The sequence below is a fragment of the Bos indicus genome, chromosome 21 (genome assembly GCF_029378745.1).
Source record: "Bos indicus isolate NIAB-ARS_2022 breed Sahiwal x Tharparkar chromosome 21, NIAB-ARS_B.indTharparkar_mat_pri_1.0, whole genome shotgun sequence".
Taxonomy (NCBI): Eukaryota; Metazoa; Chordata; class Mammalia; order Artiodactyla; family Bovidae; genus Bos; species Bos indicus.
Window position 1 is genome coordinate 51482213 of NC_091780.1, and position 21567 is coordinate 51503779.

General features: G+C 39.5%; 1 protein-coding gene across 2 annotated transcripts in view; it reads left to right on the forward strand.

The window, feature by feature from the left end:
• The first annotated feature begins 275 nt into the window (after positions 1-275).
• The window catches only part of LRFN5 (leucine rich repeat and fibronectin type III domain containing 5), a 318530-nt gene continuing 297238 nt past the window's right edge, over positions 276-21567 (forward strand). For both annotated transcript variants that reach the window (XM_070775496.1, XM_070775497.1), the window contains exon 1: positions 276-1360. The gene's annotated coding sequence lies outside the window, so the exon portion shown is untranslated. The remainder of the gene's footprint in view (positions 1361-21567) is intronic.

Below are 21567 nucleotides of genomic sequence, written 5' to 3' on the forward strand. Positions count from 1 at the left end.
CTTTGTGGAGCTCCGGGTTGTGAGCACAACCCACCCATATAATCCATTTTGCATGGTCGATTTCTATCAGGAGAAAAAGCGCAACTGGACGGGGGTGGGGCAGACCAAGGAAACCTTCTGGAAATACAAACAGGCACACACAGCACTCACAGGAGAAAGGACGAATGAAAGACCTGGGAAGATGTCTGTAACCTTCCGGCTGGCCCTTCCGTTTTTCAGGAAAGATTTTGGATCGTTTCTACCTTTGGAAGTCATCTTGGCTTTTTTTTTTTTTTTGTAAGCTCTCTTCAGCTAGTAGCGTGCGTGCGTGCGTGTGTGTATGTGTGTGTATTTGTGCGCTCACTTGTCTGATGCATTTGCTTGTCTTTTATCCAACTACCCAGAAGCAAATGTGTTAACTCGGCGGTGTGCCCTCGATGCCCGGCTTCTCACAGAGCGCGGAGGACGCCCAAACCCATTTTTCCAGGCTGGATTCGGAAGGGCTGCTCAGCTGCGGACTCCTGTGTGTGGATCGCTTTACTTAGAGGCTGGGAAAGCTCCAGTATTAACCTGCTTCCAGGTACATCACAAGGTCACCAGAGGGTCTTGCAACCGTCTTGTGTGTGTGCATCCAGACCTTCCTGTCTCGGCCAGAAGGATATTTACATTTCTGTCTACATAATTTGAAGCCAAAAGTTCAGCCTGTCGAGCGGCTTTCTGCACAATCAAGGTAACAAGAATTGCCTTTCAAACTGCTTACCAGAATCCCCGACTCTTCGACTCTTCCTCGCCGGTTCCTGGCTTTCTCCTCTACACCAAAATGTCACCAGCTCTTGAATTACGTGGATTTGGGTTGGAAGAGAACTTGAAGAAAACGTGATAGAAAGGCTATGCCAGACCCCTCTCTCTGCTGTCCTTGGTTCTGTGGGCATCGAAGCCGATCGTGAGAAGGACCAGTACTCTTCTTGCTTTTCCTTCCCGGTGCTGTACTGGTGTGTGTGTGTGTGTGTGTATGTGTGCAAGTGTGAATGCGAGTGCGCGCGCGCCTGGCTGCGAGTGTGTGAGTGTGTGTGCTTGAGTGTGTGTCTGTGTGTGCGTGCGCGGCCGCCCTGCCTCTGCCCGCTCCCCGGGTGCAGAAACGCGGGTTTCATGGGGCGATCGCCGCGGATCCCCCACCCAGCGCGACCTGCGGGCAGCGGAGGCAGTGGCAGGAGCCGCCTCTCGGACTCCCTAGGATGCGGGTGCTGAGCTATGGCAAAGGGCAGCGAAGTGACGAGCGAGACCCGCGTACGACTGTGAAAGCCACCTGGAGCCACCTTGCTGGGATTGTACCTGCTGGCAGAAAGTCTTCCTACGACCGTCTTTCCTCTAGAGGCACCAGGTAACAAGAAAATGACTAGCCGCCTCACCCAGTTTCCTTCTGATCTTATTTCTAGTGTCTTATCTGCATTGCAGGCTACTTTACTTATTAATGTTTTGAAAATCATTAAGAAGGGCTGGGTATCCAAGGGCGCTCTGTGATGTTGTAATATAAATTCTAGAAGATAGAATATAAATCTGTACCTGAGCACTTAATCTAGCAGTGAAACCCTGGAAAATATGGATACACTCCCTCCTAAGTGATGCTTTTGGAAAGCTAGGCGTGTTGAACCTGTCTGAAGATGCCAGAGATTAAAATCCCGTGTTTCCTTCAGGCTATGGTTGCCACGGACCATTTGGTATCCAGCCCTCCCCAGATTGTGGAGTGCGAGAGGGTGTTTGGTTTCCACCCATCGTTTCAGGCAGGGATCATTTTGACCCTTCTCTACCTCTGGTGCCAGGTTGCTTTCCTTTCCGTATTGTGGTCCGGCTTGCCAGATCCTTTAGTAGTTGTAAATTACCCGTCTGGAGACTTTCATTCGAAATAGAGTTTTCTTGGAACTTGCTTTGCATGGAAGGGAATTCACTGTCAGGAGTCTATGTGTTGAGATATGGTGTTTAACTGCTAGTGTTTGCTTTTATCTAGCAAAGTAGATCCATGAAAGAAGTCATTTTTATATCTAGAGGAGCGCTGCTAAAACCACAGCCACCACCCCTATACCTTCCCCAGCTGTATTGTCTCGGTTGTGGAGAGGGGCTTGCACGCGCGTGGTTTGTTTGTTTTTATTTTGTTCTGCGCCCCCCCCCCCCCCGTCCCGTTTTAATTTTTTCTGGTAATGTGTATCTTGAAAATTCTTGCCAGTGCCTTGATTTCCAAGGAGTAGGGTGGATTTGCGACTGCCTAATTAACATATTGGGTCTGATATGTTAAAAATGGAGATTCCCACCGCAGGCTGAGGCAAAACAAATTGAGTGAACTTCCAAAGCCCCTTACCCTCTCACTTCATTTCTCTCAATTTCTTACCTCTGCGTCCCCTACGGAAAAATTTTCTTCCTTCTCGAGGGCATTAGGATTAACAAGATAAAGCACTTCCAAAGTAGTCTCATCAATGTTTTATTCGACAGTGAAGGCGGTCTGAATAATTCAGCTGAGGAGTGCTCGTTTGTCTCCCGCCTTCGCGAGCTGCCTGCTGGCTGCACCCGGCGGAGGGTTCGGCCCGGCCGAGCGCACGGCGCCCGGGTCGGGCAGGCAGTGGCTGGGGCTGCTCCAGGGGTTTCTCTTTGCTCAAGCCACTTGGAAAGTGGAGGGGCGCTGCCTGCTTTTCCTCTGCTGGCTGCTTTTTTTTTTTTATAATAGATTTCCATATGATGGCATTTGAGGACCACAGATGCCATTCGCTAGCTAGCTGCTCTCTCTGTTCCTGCGCCTTGATGTCGCCGACTCCTCTGGTGATTGGGCTCGGCTGCTGCTGCAGCCCTCGCAGGCTGGTGGTGCTACAAGGCCATGTTTGCAGCGGCCTTGGGGGCTGGGCTCCGCCACTGCAGCTGCCAGGCCCGCGGTGACACTTTATTGGGGCGGGGCGGGAGAGCGCAGCGGGCCCCCTGGCAGGCAGCGGGCACATCGTGGCAAGGTGGCCGCCTGGATTTGAGACGGAGGAGGTGGGGAGACACGCGTGGGGCGGGCAGTGAGGTCCTGCCAGACACCCTGCGCGGGTAGCCCCCTCCCCCTTCTTCGTAAATGAAAATCCAAATGCATAGAAGGAAAGCTGGCAGCAAAAATGCCTTGATATTCAGATACAGCATGATTTCTCAGGATTCAAAACCTGAAACTTGTGTGTTTTTCCTAATTTTCCATTCGTTCCTCTCTGCTCTCCCGTTTTGTTCTCCTGGATTTAATCAGGTCATTTCTACTCCTGTTTTACCTCCAATTGAAATACCAGTGGAAAGACTGCTACCATCCCCCATAAACAGGAAGGAGTTGAAGGCCACTCTTCAGACAGATTTGCTCTGTAACTTTGAGCTCCAGGCAGACCCAAGAAAGGATACAGAGGATAACTCGACTTTAGCAGAAAAGCAGGTTCCCCCTGTACGTTCTGAAGACTCGGAAAGAAAAGGGTACTGCCTGTGTAAAAACTAAAAATAATTGGGTATTTGGGGGGGATTAGGTAAATATTTTTCTTTTCTTTCATCTTTTTCTCTTGTAGTGAGTTTATTTGTATTTCTCCTATCACTCTGAAAATCCTAGTCAGAAAATTGATTTGTGTATACTAACAGTCTGACAAGGACACGTTTTTGTCCCCCAGATTTCTCCACAATATTATTAGAACAGAAACGATAGCATACTAATAATATTTGCTGGCGAATAAGATATCCCTGTTTAGAAGGTGCCCCAAAATATAGGATGCTGGTGGAGAATATTAGTATTGGGAAAATTGGGTATTTTCTTCATCTCCCTCCTCATTTCATTTCATCCTGGCCTTTTCTCATTAAGAATTCAGTCCTTTGCAGGTTAAGTCTTGTCTTTGTGCCCTCATCCTTAGGGGAGTTTGAAACAAATATATTAACTGGATCTTGAGTGCTCAGATGCCTAAAAATAGATTATGGTGTCATTCATGTTTTAAAAATGCCATTCATTGGTGCAGATTGGAGGTAGGTGAACTATCATAACCAAATAGACCTTTTAAGCACAGTTTCATGTTTAGAACTTCCTTAAGAAATGGAGCTTTCTGCCTCCCTTCCCTTCCCTTTTGTCTGGAGACAGAGAAGTCCCAACCACTTTGAGGATCTGAGTCCAGTGCCCTTGGTCAGCGTTGTCCTTAGAGCTGACTTGACTTACGAATAGGTTGAGACTGTCACGTGTTGACAGAAAATTTCCTGGCAAAACCTTCCTTCCTTGTCAGCCTTCTTATGGTCACTGATAAGAGGGGTAGAATAATAGGGAAGCCAGGACACCCCTGGAAACAGATGTGAGCATAGGGGCAGGTGGAAAGGAATTGTCATTTAACTCTTGTCCCTAAGACCATTCCTTTTTGTCATCTTTTCACTTTCTCTTTTCGAGAGGAGAATGACCTTGAGCAACTCCAATCTTCTATGCTTCACATACCTCTTTTCCTCCCTCAAATGTGATGTATATATGAACACATGCACATACATGTACACACCCCTCATTTTTGAAATATGAGATTCTTGTGTTTGTGTGTTTTGGGAGGGATTCATTAAGATGTATCTCTGACTGATACCAGCCAGAGGTGATTTTCTTTCCTTTTCCTTAAGAGGGGATAGCAAGAGGTGTGGTCACTTGAGACAAAATTGACTCACCCTTATCCCCTCTTCCAGGATTTTTATCTCCTCTGACATTCAGTGATTCCTGGTATTAAAGCAGTGTGTGGTTATGGCACTGGTGTTTAAATGACCATCATGTTATAATTACCTTTCGTATTTTCACGAGTAACCATCAGTTTCCTTCTGTCCATTTAAACCAGTGTTCTCTTTCCTCTTGCTGCTTGAAGCTCTTTAGACTTGATAGTTTTGCTGAGTTTTCTAGATGGTGAAATTAGGATCTTGCTTTCTGCTGATACTATTGCTATGTTGTTATGTGGTTGGGATGAAATGCTTGCAGATTTCTAACAGTGTTCCTGTCTCTGCATCCTAGTTCTTCATCGTAACTATTCAGTTATTTTAAGGGAAATTTACTATAAATAAGGTTGCTGAGTATTTTTTGCCAATTTTGAAGCTGGAAGAAGAAAGCTACTTGAAATTTTCTGGTGGCTTAACTGGCTAATCGATTCACTCATTCCAGTGATTTTTATTTTCTGTTTACTCAGAAATAAAACATTGGCATTACTTTCAGAGTTTGTGTATAGTATAAAGGGTTCTAAGTTTTGTATTTCATTAAAGAATAAAGATCTAAATTCAGGCCTTTAAATAGATGTGACTGTGGCACCCTAGGATACATGACTAACAGGTAATTTTGCTACATCATTCTACTGACACACATGTGCATAGCTCTGCCTTGTTCAATAAACCTTGAGAGTGAGACTGCTTATTATATTTCTACGGCCCCCATTTTATTCCTGTGGCATCCTTCAATCATTAAGGACTGTTTAAAGTCTAAGGCGGTATAATTTGTCCATTACATGGTGTGTGCATGGTGAAATTAAGAAGTATTATGTTTATACGTTTTGAAGCTATTCTGGTTAGAAGTGTACCATTTTTATTATACTCTATCAACATAAATGGTATGTTATTATGAAAACTCCAGTTTCATGTAAGCATAACAAGAGATAGAAAAATAAGAATTTAATCCAAATATAATGCTTTTTTTAAAGCTTTTTCACCTTACTGTTCTGATAGATTCAGTTCTGACAGAATGCTTTTTACTGATCTATGACATAATTTAATACTAATTATGAAGATGGTTAACAAGTGATAGAAAATTTCAGAGGAATTACATGGTTATATAAATGCTCCATCATTTTACTGGTACCACATAAGCCACATGAAAAGGCTTTCTTATTTAAACTACAAACTATATCAGTAAGATTTCTCAGAAATTGGCTTTGATAGCCTATGTTAATAATAAGTTACAAACTTGGTCACGTTGGGAGGAAAATGTTAACTGACTAATTTGAGTCTTCCTAGAAAATTTCTTATAATCTGTCTAATTTTAACGCTCATGCTTTTCTTCTTTTCTTTGTAGGAGCATATATGTAATATTTTTTGAAAAACCTCTCTGATGAAATATTTTGAAATTGGTGTTATTATAATCTTTATGAAGAACAATTGCAGAATTGCCACTGAATGTTGCATCTATTTTAGATTTTATAACAAAAAAGCTCCAGAAAAGAAGTAATAAGATACAGAAATAAAATTATAGGATCCTTTCCCCAACTCTGAGAGTGCTTCTGAATTCTTAGAAAAAGAATAAAAGAAAATGCCAATTAGTTCAATAGACACTCAACTGGAACTAGTAGTTAAGAGCTAGAAGCCAACACAATGCTGTTTACATTATTGTATTTTCACTTTGTCCTTTGTAGCTCTTTTAAGGAAATGCTAAAAAGATCTAAAGAATAGGTGTTAGTTGCTCTCTGGATTCTGTTACTCATGTTGACTCTTGTTTCCTGTCTTGGAGTTGTCATGAATCTTAGTGGTATCACTTCCAAAGTTATGTTTGCATTAAAGTGGTTTACTAGTGTAAACATACCAACTCTGTACATCTTCTTTGGAAGTATCTTGTATCTTGTATCTTCTTTGGAAGTAAAGGCTCTAATATTTTCTTAGTAATTAGCTCTTTTTTTTTCCTCATTGTGTGGAAAAAAAAATTTTTTTTTTCCATTTTTTCTCATTTCCCAAATTAGGTTAACAAGTGATTTATGTATACTTGTTTTATTAGTGCTAAGGCATTTATATCAGTTCAGTTCAGTTCAGTCACTCAGTCCTGTCTGACTCTTTGCAACCCCATGGACTGTAGCATGTCAGGCTTCCCTGTCCATCACCAACTCTTGGAGCTAACTCAGACTCGTGCCCATCAAGTCAGTGATGCCATCCAACCATCCCATCCTCCTCTGTCATCCCCTTCTCCTCTTGCCTTCAATCTTTCCCAGCATCAGGATCTTTTCCAATGAGTTAGTTCTTCATATCAGGTGGCCAACACATTGGAGTTTCAGTTTCAGCATCAGTCCTCCCAATGAACATTCAGGACTAATTTCCTTTAGGATTGCCTGGTTGGATCTCCTTGCAGTCCAAGGGACTCTCAAGAGTCTTCTCCAACACCACAGTTCAAAAGCATCGATTCTTCGGTGCTCAGCTTTCTTTATAGTTCATCTCTCATGTGCATACACGACTACTGGAAAAACCATAGCTTTGACTAGATGAACCTTTGTTGGCAAAGTAATGTCTTTGCTTTTTAATTTGCTGTCTAGGTTGGTCAAAGCTTTTCTTCCAAGGAGCAAGTGTCTTTTAGTTTCATGGCTGCAGTCACCATCTGCAGCGATTTTGGAGCCCAAAAATATAAAGTACCTCACTGTTTCCATCATTTCCCCGTCTATTTGCCATGAAGTGATGGGAACAGATGTCATGATCTTAGCTTTCTAATGTTGAGTTTTAAGCCAACATTTTCACTCTCCTCTTTCACTTTCATCAAGAGGCTTTTTAGTTTTTCTTTAGGCATTTTTATAGCAGCATTAAAATGCATATACTTTATAAGGCAGCATTGAACACTGCACTGAGTACTTAGGACATATGCTTTATTCTATTAATACATGGATAGCAATCTCATTACATATTAATATTCACTAATATATCACTAATATTCACATATATTTTAATATGAAATACCTCACTAATAGAAATATGCCTAACTTTAAATAGAAATTTTAGGGTTATTTATAGGACTTGTGTAGGATATCTGCTTTATATTGATTGTTCAAATATCAGGCACTTTAGCAATATATAACTAGACATTGAATGCTGACCTCAAGAAATTTATTTTCTTAGTAATGTGGAAGATGTAAACAAACGCATAAGCTTGAAAGTAACTGACATTTTAAAATTTTGTTTTGATATTTTATGCTTTGTAGTAGGGAAAACAAGAGAAAATCAGGAAATTATAGCTGTGTTTTATGGACAACAGTATTGCAGAGTGGTTAGATACATGAATTTGGGGATTTCACACACCTGTGTTTCAGGCCTGTGCAACCTTGAGTGACTCTTAAAATCTACCAAAATCTACCTGCCACTTAGTGTCCTCACTTATAGAATGAAGCCCCCTCCCAAAAAAAAATGAAGCCAACAATAAAAGACACGTAACTGTTGTCCTCACCATCGTCATTACCATCGCCATTATCATCTCATCATTAGCTATCATAAGGGTAAAGGAGGAAACTAAAGGAAGTGGTAACTGAATGGCTTCAAAGTCTGTCCGTGGAATTATAGACCCTCAGGATTCTAGGGAATGCTGAAGTTCATCCACACCAGGGGATGTGCACTTCAGTGTCCTCAGAGGTCAAGGAGAAGATAAAAAGCAGGGAAGCTGGCTGGGTGTAAGAAACGGTAGGCTCTAACATCTCTGTTGCACTGGAGAGTACCCAATTTGTCCAACACGTTCAAATTTAAATTCAGTTTAACCCATGATGGGTCTGGCATTATGAAACTTTTGAGTTCTTCTGAAATTCATTCAGCCTTAAATTTTCTCAGAAAGCATTCCTGCCATGTGGTCATCTTTACTCACTTTAGGTAACTTCAGTGATTCCAAAAATTACTCCATGTAAAGTAGGATTATTCCATTTTTGTATAGTCATATCATAAATTTCCTCTGGGGCACTGAGCCCAAAATCTGGCATCTTGTCAGTTAGACAGTTCAGTCGCTCAGTCGTGTCTCTTTGTGACACCATGGACTGCAGCATGCCAGGCTTGCCTTTCTATATCCAGCTCCTGGACCTTGCTAAAACTCATATCCACTGAGTCAGTGATGCCATCCAACCATCTCATCCTCTGTTGTCCCCTTCTCTTCCTGCCTTCAATCTTTCCCAGCATCAGTGTCTTTTCTAATGAGTTGGCTCTTCGCATCAGGTAGCCAAAGTATTGGAGTTTCAGCTTCAGCATCAGTCCTTCCAATAAATATTCAGGACTGAATTCCTTTAGGATTGACTGGTTTTATCTCCTTGCAGTCCAAGAGTCAAGAGTCAAGTCCAAGAGAAGACTCAAGAGTCTTCTCCGATACCACAGTTCGAAAGCATCAATTCTTTGGTGCTCAGCTTTCTTTATAGTCCAACTCTCATGTGGTGTTGGAGAAGACTCTTGAGAGTCCCTTGGACTGCAAGGAGATCCACCCAGTCCATTCTGATGGAGATCAGCCCTGGGATTTCTTTGGAGGGAATGATGCTGATGCTGAAACTCCAGTACTTTGGCCACCTCATGCGAAGAGTTGACTCATTGGAAAAGACTCTGATGCTGGGAGGGATTGGAGGCAGGAGGAGAAGGGGACGACAGAGGATGAGATGGCTGGATGGCATCACTGACCTGATGGATGTGAGTCTGAGTGAACTCCGGGAGTTGGTGATGGACAGGGAGGCCTGGCGTGCTGCGATTCATGGGGTCGCGAAGAGTCGGACACGACTGAGCAACTGAACTGAACTGAACATGTCCATACATGACTACTGGAAAAACCATAGTTTTGACTATATAGACCTTTGTTGGCATCCTGTGGCCGCTAATTAATTTTAATGGGAGGAGGGACACACAATAATTCTAATTTCCATAAACAGTACCTCAGATATTTAAATTCAGTTACTTGGGTTCCCAACCCATGATTGCTTTGCTTGTGATTAAACATAGCTTGATCTAAACAGGTTCTGGATAGTTTTCAATGTATCATGATTTCAAGCCTTTTACACTCGATAAATGTTGTCATAAATCTTCATCATCACCCTTTTTGACATAGGTTTCGATTTGTTTGTGTTGCTTCTCATTGAAGTATGTTACCAGCACCAACAAGCCCCATCAATCAACTAGTGTAGAGTTGAACAGGGCCATTGTTACCCTGTTTTTGACACTGAAGAAAATAGTTATATGCAGTAATCCTCTATCTAGCACTCATGTGAGGTATTACCGCTTGATCAATGCACTCTTCCCCCTTGAGTTTGGACAAGTCTTAAACATGTATATCTAAGATGCTGCAACTCATCACCTCAAATTTGGTCACACGATTTAAAGTACTTGCCAGTCAGAGTCTAGACCTAGTAAAAATACCCGAGACCACTTTTTCAACATTCATATCACAGGATTTGCTCTTGATGCTGAAATTAATTAGATCTTCTCCATTACATATTGATAGAAAAGAAACTTATAAATTTTAATAGTGGTGTTCTTTTTAACATATATAAGAAACAATGGAATGAAATAAGACACGGTAGATTTTCAGCTCATCTAACTTGCTATGCTGGCTGCCTTATGGGCTCTCTGATCTAGACAGATTCCTTGAACAAATATTTCTTCATTATTTAATGCATGCTTTGATACTCTGCTAACCATTTCTCTTTGGAGACCCAATAATCCAAATGGCATGGATGCCACTCTGGGAAGCTGATACCTGGAGTAAGGAACAGATATTCTTTCAGCAAGGCAGCCCTAGGCTCAAGTCAGTCTTGATGACATTCTTATATCTTTGCCTCTTAATTTACCCTTAAACCTAGATGATACCCGTTTCTAAAATAATTACTAATTTGTGTAACTTCTTCCAATATTGAATAAAATCCATGTTTAGGCTCCTGATAATTTCCCCAGCTTTCATATGAGGTCACCTCATAATTTCCAACAAGGGGAAAGCACTTAAATACAAAAGGAAAGGACAGATTCCTGTTTCTAGTATCCTTGCAAAATGAGTCTTCTGGTTCTTGAGATTCTCCATACTCTTGAATGTTATTCTTTTGAGGCATCATGTTTAGAATTTTTTTTAGATGTTTTACTTTTAATGGAAATGCTGGTAGTTATTGAAATAGATATACCAATTGTAAATATAGTTAGCTTTTTCTTTATGAATTCAGGTTTTCATTGTATATGTTAGTGATTGCAGAAAGCCTTTGGGGCCCAACCCATGATATGTTTAAGACTGTCATGTTTATACTGATACTAAATTTTCTGCAAACTTCTTTTCTTTCCCTTCTGTGTATGATTAAAAACATCTTTTCATCATTCTCATATAGCTAGTATTTTTTTCAGTGGGCCTGTTTTCCTTTTGAATTGACTGATGGAAATTTATTGACAGAGTGTCAAGATTTTTAGGTGTTTTGGTAAAAGAGAGCCTGAGGATGACTAAAATTCTAAGATCTTCTCTACTGAGGAAAGCATGAGTTTTTCTCCATGTATTGTGTATGGAAAGCACTGAAAGATGTTAATATATCTTTCTTGTTGTTTAGTCGCTGAATTGTGTCCGACTCTTTTGTGACTTCATGGACTGGAGCCCGTCAGGCTTCTCTGTCTATGGCATTTCCCAGGCAAGAATACTAGAGTTAGGTTGCCATTTCCTTCTCCAGGGGATCTTACCAACCCAGGGATCAAACCCACATCTCCTGGATAGACAGGTGGATTCTTTGCCACTGAGCCAACTGGGAAGCCCTTGCATGATGTACAATTAGATGATGATGCTGGTGATCAGGATCATAATCATTTTCTGAGAATGTCTTCTCTGTACAGACGTTTTTACTTTCCTCTAATCCATGCAGTAACCTTTATTTTAGGCATGATTGTATACATTTTTAGAGGAACAGATTGAGACTGAGGGCAGTTAATTTACTTGTTCATGATTATATGACTAAGAGATGACAGGGCTGGAATTCAAATATAAATATTTCTAATTCTAAAGAAGATGCTATATTTGCTGGATCTACCTTTTATTCTACCTCTTAAAGCTGTTTTTCTTTTTATTATATAAATTTGTTTTCATCCTCCTTCAAGGATGATGACTATCTTCTGAATATGCCTCTTATTCTCAACTTCTTTTCCCTTTATGGTACTCTATGAATTGCCATGTGTCACATCTGGAAGTTTAAAAAAGACTTTATGGTTATCCATTGGGCTTCCCAGGTGTTGCTAGTGATAAAGAACCTGTATGCCCGTGCAGGTAGACATAAGAGATAAGAGTTCCATCCTGGGTCGGGAAGATCCTCTGGAGAAGGAAATGGCAACCCACTAGAGTATTCTTGGCTGGAGAATCCCATGGACAGAGGAGCCTGGTGGGCTGCAGTCCAAAGGATGGCATGGAGTCAGACACGACTGAAGCGACTTAGCATGCATGTTAGCATGCATGGTTATCCATTAGGGGATTCTGTAGCTGTTTGCAGTGAGAAGGAAATATTTGGTCCTAAGTCTGAAATTTAAGTATATGCTATTTTTTTTTCTTTGCTAAAGGAGACTGTGTGATTTTGGGTGATTTAATTTGATTCCCAATTTCCATCTGCAGGAGGGATCTGCATGCCTTTATAAATTGGCTGGTATATCTAAGTAATTATTAAATAATTGTTACCTTAGTGCTTTTGCTAGTGCAAAAGACTCAGAAAAGTTCTGTGAAATTTTAGAACATTAGAACTTGATGGAATTTGGAAATTACTCTATTTATCATGAAAACTTATGCTGTGTCTAACTGTGCTTTTCATTCATTCTACTTGTCTCTGTCTGCAGGCTCCTGTCGCAGCCCTTAATGAGTGCTTCAGGCTTTATCCCCAGTTAACTCCTCCCTTTGGGGTAGGGCCAGAAAAAAAGTCAAATAACAAGTTCATTGCCTTACTCTGTATCAAGTTTTCTGTGCTGTTAAATTTCAGTGACAAAGGGGCCTGCCATTAGTGAAAATCTGATACTTAATTCTTGGCATATCTGTTGACAGAACAGACAGTTTCTAGATAAGGCCTTGTGGTGTGTTCCCATTGGTGATTTACTTTCTTACCTCCCATGGTGAATTCCAAGCAGCCACAAGTTCACTGCAAGTCTTCCCATCAAGGAAAATGTCTGTTTGCCTTCCCTTTGGATCTAGATTGGCCTTGACTTGCTTTGAACAATAGTTGTAGCAGAAGTAATGTGGTGTAACTTCCAAGGGAGTCTTCCAGAGACCCTGTGTCCTTCACTCTTACTTTCCTAGAAAAATATTAACATGATGCTAAGAAGCCTGGAAACCTCTGCTGTAGACAAGTGGCCCGAGTGATCTCTAGCACCAATGTTAAGTCATGCAAATCAGGCCACCTTACACCATACAGAAACAGTTAAGTAAGCAACTGTTAGTCTCTTAGGATCTTCCCAAGCTAGGAATCAAACCCGGGTCTCCTGCACTGCAGGCAGATTCTTACCAACTGAGCTCCAAGGGAAGCCCAGTTAAGCTTCCAGATAATTGTAGGTAGTAGCATGAGTGATCACAGGTGAGACCAGCAGGAAAGCTAGCTCTAATTGATGACCCACATATCACGGACAAATAAAATGGTTGTTAGTTTAAACCACTAAGTTCTGGGATAGGAATAGGTAAGAGGGACACCTACACCTCTCTTTGGGTGATGGGACATAACCAGTCACTGTGCCTAGACTGGAAAACAATTCTGCCTCCTTTTTAAAAAATTTCTTTCAACAAATGTTTATCAAATATTTACTATATTCAGGCATGCTGCCTCTCTACCCCTAGACTGATGGATTTTTGAAGAATTATTTCTTTTCTTAAACTGTTGGAAGTATTAACTGGTTCCTCAAATGCCTCAAATTTCCTCAAATGGCTTTTTCCTGAGATGTTTGCAAACATGATTGAATGTTGTTGTAGTTGTTTAGTCGGTCCATCATGTTCGACTCTTTTGCGACCCTGTGAACTCTAGCCTGCCAAGCTCCTCTGTGCGTGGGATTTTCTAGGCAACAGAGTGGGTTGCCATTTCCTGCTATAGGGGATCTTCCCTACCCAGGAACTGAAACTTCCTCTCCGCAGTTACTGCATTGCAGGCAGATTCTTTACAGTTAAGCTACCAGGGAATCCCCTAAGATGTTTCCTAACATGACTGAATGTATGTAAGAATTAATTTTGATCTGCCTGTTTTCTATTGTAGCCACTTATCACTGCCTCAGAGAAGCATCCCTAAAAGGTTGTCCTCTTTTGTGAGGGATCATGCCATTCACTTAAAGCCCAAGGGAGAATTTGTCTTTGTTTCTTTCTTCATTGCATTTGGGCTTGGTTTGGTTCAGAGTGACATTTTGTCATTTCTCCAAGATTTCATTTTACTTTCTAATTATAGTTTAGTGATTCATATTTACTATTCATTTCTTCTGTAAATTAAATCTAGATTGCACAATTACTTTATTCTGTAACTTCATACACACCTCATTCTATTTAATGTTCTCATTTATGTATCAAATTACTCTATAGGAATTTGACATACTGTTACAGGTATAGTAAGGTGCAGAGTGTAGTTCCTGGGACAGTGCAATTATAATGGGTTGATAGCTTTCTGATTACTATTTATTTGCAAGAAAGACATAATTACAAAATGAATAAAGTCAAATTCAGTATTTTTACTTTTAATAGAAAAGATACATTTTCGAGGGAGTGCCTGGGAATGCATGTCACAGTCATCTCAAAATTTTCTATAAAATGTTTTGTTGTGGATTTGAAAAAGTCTCCTTGGAATATATGATATATTTTATTTTCATTTTCTTTCTCCTATTTCTTACTGTGATTTTGATATAAGATAAGTAATCATTTGAAATTTCGACTTGTGAATTCCAAGATAACCAAGTACCTATCCTATTTGGTGAATGTTGCAATATACATTAAAGTTGATTTTTTTTTTTAACATGGTAGTATCAATTTCCTCATGTATAAATGGGGCTGATGTTAACATCCTAAAGCCTACTGTGAAGAGTAAGTGAAATAATGCATGCCCAGCTCTTCATACATTGGCAAATAATGGACTGCTCAAACTGCACTAGCAAAATATATGTCCTTGTATTATGTATATCAGAGTGTAATATTTGTCTTGAGTAGATTGTGAGCTTGCAAATCTCTTTCTACTTTACTTCGTTGAGGCCTCAGATTTAAGGAATCGTCTAAGGTAGTATCAGGTAATACTTTTCTTCCCATAAGAATGGAGATTAAAAAAAAAATTATTAACAAAACTTTCATAGAGATAGAATAACTAGTTGCTAAATTAGTTAGCTAGAATAATTATTGTTAAACTAGCTGGAATAATATTTTAAGAGAAACATCTCATATATGGTTTTTAGAGCATGATTAGGAAAACTGAAAATAATAATAATTTCATTGCTTATCTAATAGGCATGACCAATCCAGTGTCTTCAAAGTTTTAACGGTGTACAATTTTGGGGAGTTTTTGAAGAAAGAATATAAAATTACAAACCCAAAAGTTTGGTAAGGTACACTGAAAGGGATCTATGTGTGTAACAATGGCTTTGTGGCCTTCTTTTCATGTTCAGTGAATTCAAGAGAAAATTAGTTTTTTTTTTTTTTTTTCTGATGGAGAAAATTGATTTTGTGGTTCTTTAGAGTGATTTGTGCTGAGAACTTTTGTTTTAACTCATGGTAACCACTTTCACAGTTCTACTACTTCTTCAAATAAATTTTTATTAATTGAAAATTAAAACATTTATCTAAGTAGCCATATGAGCATATGACTGTAGTACTTCTTGTTTTGTTGGGGTCAAAATAAATAGAAAAATCAAAATGTGTAGTTGATGACTACATTTTTCCAGTGATGTTGGAGAAATAATTTCTTTAGTTTGAGGTGATGTTTGTGCTATTAAAATTGATAATGGAAAAAATAATTATCTTTAGAGTGTCTGTATTCAAAAAGGAAGCAGATTCAAAGCAGTATTTAAGGCCATAGAGAGTTTCTAGGAAGTAATGCTTGGTACAAAATGTACACTCAAGAAGTATTGTTTGAAAATTGATATGTGCATTAATTAATACATATTTGTTTTGGAATGTGGTTCTACAGCACTAAAACCTGTTTTTCTAAAATAATGAAGCTAGTTTCATTTTTATAATGATTTCCTATGAATTTCCATTTGCATTTTAATATTAATATTTGAATATTGGGATCCATGAAAAAGAAAAAAAAATCACTTTTTTGAAATATTAAAAAAAGCAGTCCTTGGAAAACAATGTAATATCATTCTGAAGATTTTCCCCTATCTTGCCTGTCCACATATTCTCTCTCTAAAACACATTCTGTATAGGGAATGAGAAGTATCAACTCTCATTCAAAGAGATTCTGATTCTTTGCACATACTACTGATTCAAAGCAGAACTGATTCAAAGCACATAGTACACAATTTTCCTCAATGGGGTAATAGGATTTGTGGGATTCTATGCTTCTTAGATGGAGAGAATCCATGTGAACTGTGTGTAAATGGAGTCAGTACTCATTCTTGCTGAATTGGTGCTTTCAGTAACAATCTGAAGACATGACTTGCCACTGTAAGTTGAAATCTTGTGTTGATTATGAAGCAATCCGAGGAAGAGAGACCTGAGTGTGAGTGAGTGAGAAAGAGTGATAGGAGGGGCCAAAACTTTTTAGAGTTCAGGTTGTTTCATCAGTGTTCTTCAGCAAAAGATTTTTGGCTTCAGCACCTTAAGTTAAGGATAGAAAACAGAGTTGTCACTTGGGACTCATTGAGCTCAGCAAGTGGAAAAGCCAACCCATATTGACTCAAGCAATAAAGGAACTTCTTGCTTCATACCATCAATAGCCTTAAGCAGGGTTATCTTCAAGTATAACTTGACTCAGGGTTGAAATAGCTGACAAATGTGGATCCCACTTTTGGCTCTATTTTTTCTCTACTATTAATAAGTTCCTTCTCAGATTTGGAAGGATGGGTTCCCTTAGCTTCATATCATCACACTATGAAGTTTAAGTTCAAAGGCAGAGGGAAAAAGACAAGAAAGAAGGAGGAAGGGAACAGAGGTTAGGTAAAGAAGAAGAGCAAGGAGAAAGTGTGGGAAGTAGGGGGGAAGAGGAATTGTTTAGTCCCTAACTCCTGTTCGACTCTTTGCGACCCAGCATGCCAGGCTTCCCTGTCCTTCACTATCTCCCTGAGCTTGCTCAAACTCAGGTCCATTGAGTTGGTGATGCCATCCAACCATCTCATCCTCTGTTGACCTCTTTCCCTCTTGTCCTCAATCTTTCCCAGCATCAGAGTTCTTTTCCAGTGAGTCAGCTCTTCGCATCAGATGGCTGAAGTATTGGAGCTTCAGCTTCAGCATCAGTCCTTCCAGTGAATATTCAGCATTGATTTCCTTTAGAATTGACTGGTTTGACAATCTGAACGAGGTCTTCTTCAGCCTAGGTTGTTTGACTTGTGCCCTGTTAACATCTCTGAACTTGGAACTTATTAGAAGGAGTCAAATCACTGCTTGGTTAATTTCCTTCTTCCTCCTGTCTTCTCTCCCTCCTTCCATCCTTCCCTCCTTTTCTTTCAGAATCATTCCCATGAAAAGCCCCTCTCCTGTCCTCCTTGTGAAACTGAAAAGCTCATATAGCTTTAGTGAAATTTTAATATTTGATAATCAGTGTTTCATGCTGTAGGGGGAAGAAATAATTTTCCCTCTACTCTTCTAGATTCATGACTGAGACCTCCCTGTAATAAGATTAATGGGAGAAAAACAAGCAAGTTTAATAATGTATACATCCTATATACATGGAAGATACTCAGTAAAAATGAGTAACTTCCCTAAATGGCCCAGGCCATCACCTTGAAGACCATCTTTAGCTAAAGACAAAAGATTGGGGGTGGGGGTGGACAGTTATGGGAGATTATCAGGCACAGCAGATAAACAAGTATATGATTGTTATGTAGATCTAAGTTGGCCCCTTCTGCATTGATACTTTTCTAGAGATTTAGTTATTCTCCTCTTTCTAGTACAGAGAGGGAGTGTGTGTGTGCTTGTGAAGTCACATCTGTCATGTCTGACTCTTTGTGCCCCTATGGACTGTAGCTCACCAAGCTCCTCTGTTTATGGCATTCTCCAGGCAAGAATACTGGAGTAAGTTGCCATTTCCTTCTCCAGGGAATCTTCCCAATCTAGGGATAGAACCCAAGTTTCTTAAGTTCTGGAAACACTCTCAAAAATGGATATTTTCTTCCTAAATATTTGTAAAATGTCTCTTACAAAAGGGTAACTGCTGGGTGTGTGTATCCATGCTCAGTGGCTCAGTCGTGTCTGACTCTGTGACCACATGGGCTGTCACCTTCCAGCCTCCTCTGTCCATTGAATTTTCCAGGCAAGAATGTTGGAGTTGGTTGCTATTTCCTTCTCCAAGGGATCTTCCCGACCCAGGGATCGAACCTGAGTCTCTTTTGTCTCCTGCATTTGCGGGCAGATTCTTAACTATCGTACCACCTGGGTTACTCTAAACTTGTAGGTATTCAGAGCTTTTCCTGTGTCTGCTGTTTCTTAAAATAATAAACCAAAAATAAACTTTTATGCCAAAGAGGCATATTTGGGGGCAGCATATTCTGCTTCACTCACTGCTTTAAGATTTCTTAGCAAGTTTTGTTATTTTGGGGTGAATTGAAAGTTTTCAAACCACAGACTTATTGTAAAAATCTTTGAAAAGAGTGGATCTAATAGAATTTACCTACAAGGAAAATTGCATCTGTCTATCATTAAGAAGTTAAATAGTGTTAGTCACTCAGTCATGTTGGACTCTTTTTTTTTTGACCCATAGACTGTATGTAGCCACCAGGCCCCTCTGTCCATGGGATTCTCCAGGCAAGAATACTGGAGTTGCCATTCCCTTCTCCAGGGGATCTTCCTGACCCAAGGGTCCAACCTTGGTCTTCTGCATTCAGATTTTTTACTGTCTGAGCCACCAGGGAAGCCCTTAATTTGCATAAGACAAGTTTCATCTTACTATAATAGAACTATAAAAGGCTACTTGAGTATACATTCACATGCATATCCACATATGCTTATTTTTATCAAATTCTGAGTCTTTAAGTGAAAGTGAAAGTCACTCAGTCTTGTCTGACTTTTTGCGACCCCATGGACTATACAGTCCATGGAATTTTCTAGGCCAGAATACTGGAGTGGGTAGCCTTTCCCTTCTCCACGGTATCTTCCCAACTCAGGGATGGAACCCAGGTCTCGCACATTGCAGGCAGATTCTTTACCAGCTGTATGTACATGCTACGTATTGCACTGTCTGCAATTATCTTATTTTAAAGAAGATTGTCAATAATTTTCTAAAATAAATGATTGTGGAAAAATAATCTTTTATTCAATTTTGAAATAAAATATAGTAAAATTATAAAAGAGAAAATGATAATGAATTTAAATATGATTAAAATAAAGTCTCAGCTTCTTTTTCTCTTTGTAAAACAGTGAGTGTGCGAATGTGCAATAATTGTTGTAGCTTTTGCATTTGTTTTCATTGTATTTCAACCTTTTAAAGGATAGCATTTTCCGTTTCTTGAAGCCATACTCTCTTTTTGATAGTATTAAGTCCTTTCCACTTCCCTTTTAACTTCTATTATAATTTAATTTTAAGGTATGAAAGATGAAAAGAAAGTGAAGTCGCTCAGTCGTGTCCGACTCTTTGGGACCCCATAGACTGTAGCCTACCAGGCTCCTCTGTCCATGGGATTTTCCAGGCAATAGTACTGGAGTGGATTGTCATTTCCTTCTCCAGAGGATCTTCCTGACCCAGGGCTAGAACCCGGGTCTCTCGCATTGTAGACAGACGCTTTACCATCTGAGCCACCAGGGAATAGGCTATAATAATGAACTCAGTTTTAACTAGGCCATCATTTTGTATTGATTTTTCAGTATGATTTCAGTTGAAGGAAGAAAGTAATAAAGCCTTGGCATGGGGTGATCTGGGTCAGTTGGAGAGCCTCTACTTCAGCATCAGAGCAAGCTCAGCTGCTCATCCCAGGATCCTGCAAAGGTGTATCAGGTTCCCACAGGACCACAGCATCCTTACTGTCATTAAATAAACCTTCATTTGAGGAATAAAACAGCTAACATTAATACCAACGGGGATTTTCAAAAATTTCTGTGTGATTGAATTCCTATTAAGTGGCACATTGGAAAAGTCATCAAGCACATCTGTGTTTTACAGGGAACTCTGTCATAACAAGAGTTAATGGTTCGTGTACCTTCTATTAGGACTTCCCTTGTGGTTCAGCTGGTAAAGAATCCACCTGCAATGCAGTAGACCTAGGTTCGATCCCTGGGTTGGGAAGATCCCCTGGAGAAGGGAAAGGCTACCCACTCCAGTATTCTGGCCTGGAGAATTTCGTGGACTGTAGTCCATAGGGTCATAAAGAGTCAGACATGACTGAGCGACTTTCACTTCACTTCACTTCACTTCATCCTTTATTAAATGGTCTTAATAATCAATTTTCAGTGTCTTTATTGTAAAACTCTTGAAGAAATTTTAAAAAATGTAGCCCTGACTCTTTAATTGATAACTATAGCTAACCTCTACTCCTATTTCTATTATATTTTAATTGCTCTGGGCAGGCTTCTTAAGGTGTCATCCATTCTTTAAAATTTGGATAGTTACCTTCATTTTAGCTTACTTCAACATAGTACAGATGGAAACATTCTTTTCATACTCAACTTTAGGTCAGAGCACTCTAAAATTAACTAATTATAGTGAAATCACGATTCTGCATTTTGTATTGAAAGGAAGTTGGTGATAACCTCTGAGGAAAATAATGCAATGTGGTTAACCATTGTTCCTGTTTCCTCTATTGTAACTAGCTTGATCAGTTACATATGCAACAATAAGTTCCTGAATTACCAAGAAGGAAATGTTTCCTGGCCACTATGCATAAGGTACTTTGATGTCAAATACCTCAAACTTCCGCTATCTAGACGTTGAGGTAACTTCTGTCCCTTCCTTCAGGATGGATAGCACATAATCCATATATTTTACTAACTAAACACACTTTAGGATATTTAGTCTTTTAGGTATCATCTAAAACCGGATTGAAATTTGAATGACTGGTTAGATTTCCTGCAGTTATCATTGCTAATATTTAATTAAAATTGATAATAGATTGTTTATAATCATGAACAAGGAGGATATAATGTAATGTAACATCATATCATTTGAAGTCTTTTCAGATGATTGTACAGAGGGGAAAAATATTGAGCTGGAAGGTTATCAGCAAAAATAGAATATAGCAAAAGTTAAAAATAGCACTGTCTTCCTTGTCTTTTTCAATCTAAGTAGAAAACTCCTTGTATGATTTTTCACCAGATCTGCAAAGTACTTTAAAGTTTCATTTTTAATTGAGGTAACCCTGAGCTTTTTGAAGTGTAACCAGTGACAGACTAAAGTGACATTTTGATTACACACCAGTAGAATTGTGAAATACTGTTACACTCTATCACGGCTGGGAACCTTAATTGGTGTACACAGTCTAACTAAAGGAACAGCAACCACAACAACAAAGCAGATAGAAATAAATAACTGAATCATAGGACCTTTTTATATCATTTCTCTCACAGATCATGCACAGAAAAAAAGGAGCTATAGATTTTTCATTCCATTTTTTTTTTGTTTTTTGTTTTTTTGTTTGAATCAATAAAGAATGCCTCCTGGTTTTTGTTTTTTTTTTTCATTTTTCTTCGCCTTAGTTCTTAAAACAATGACTAACTGCAGATGAAAGATCTTAATTACATGTTAATCATTTTCCAGTTAAATCGTTAATGAAGCAAGTCTAAGGATATACTTT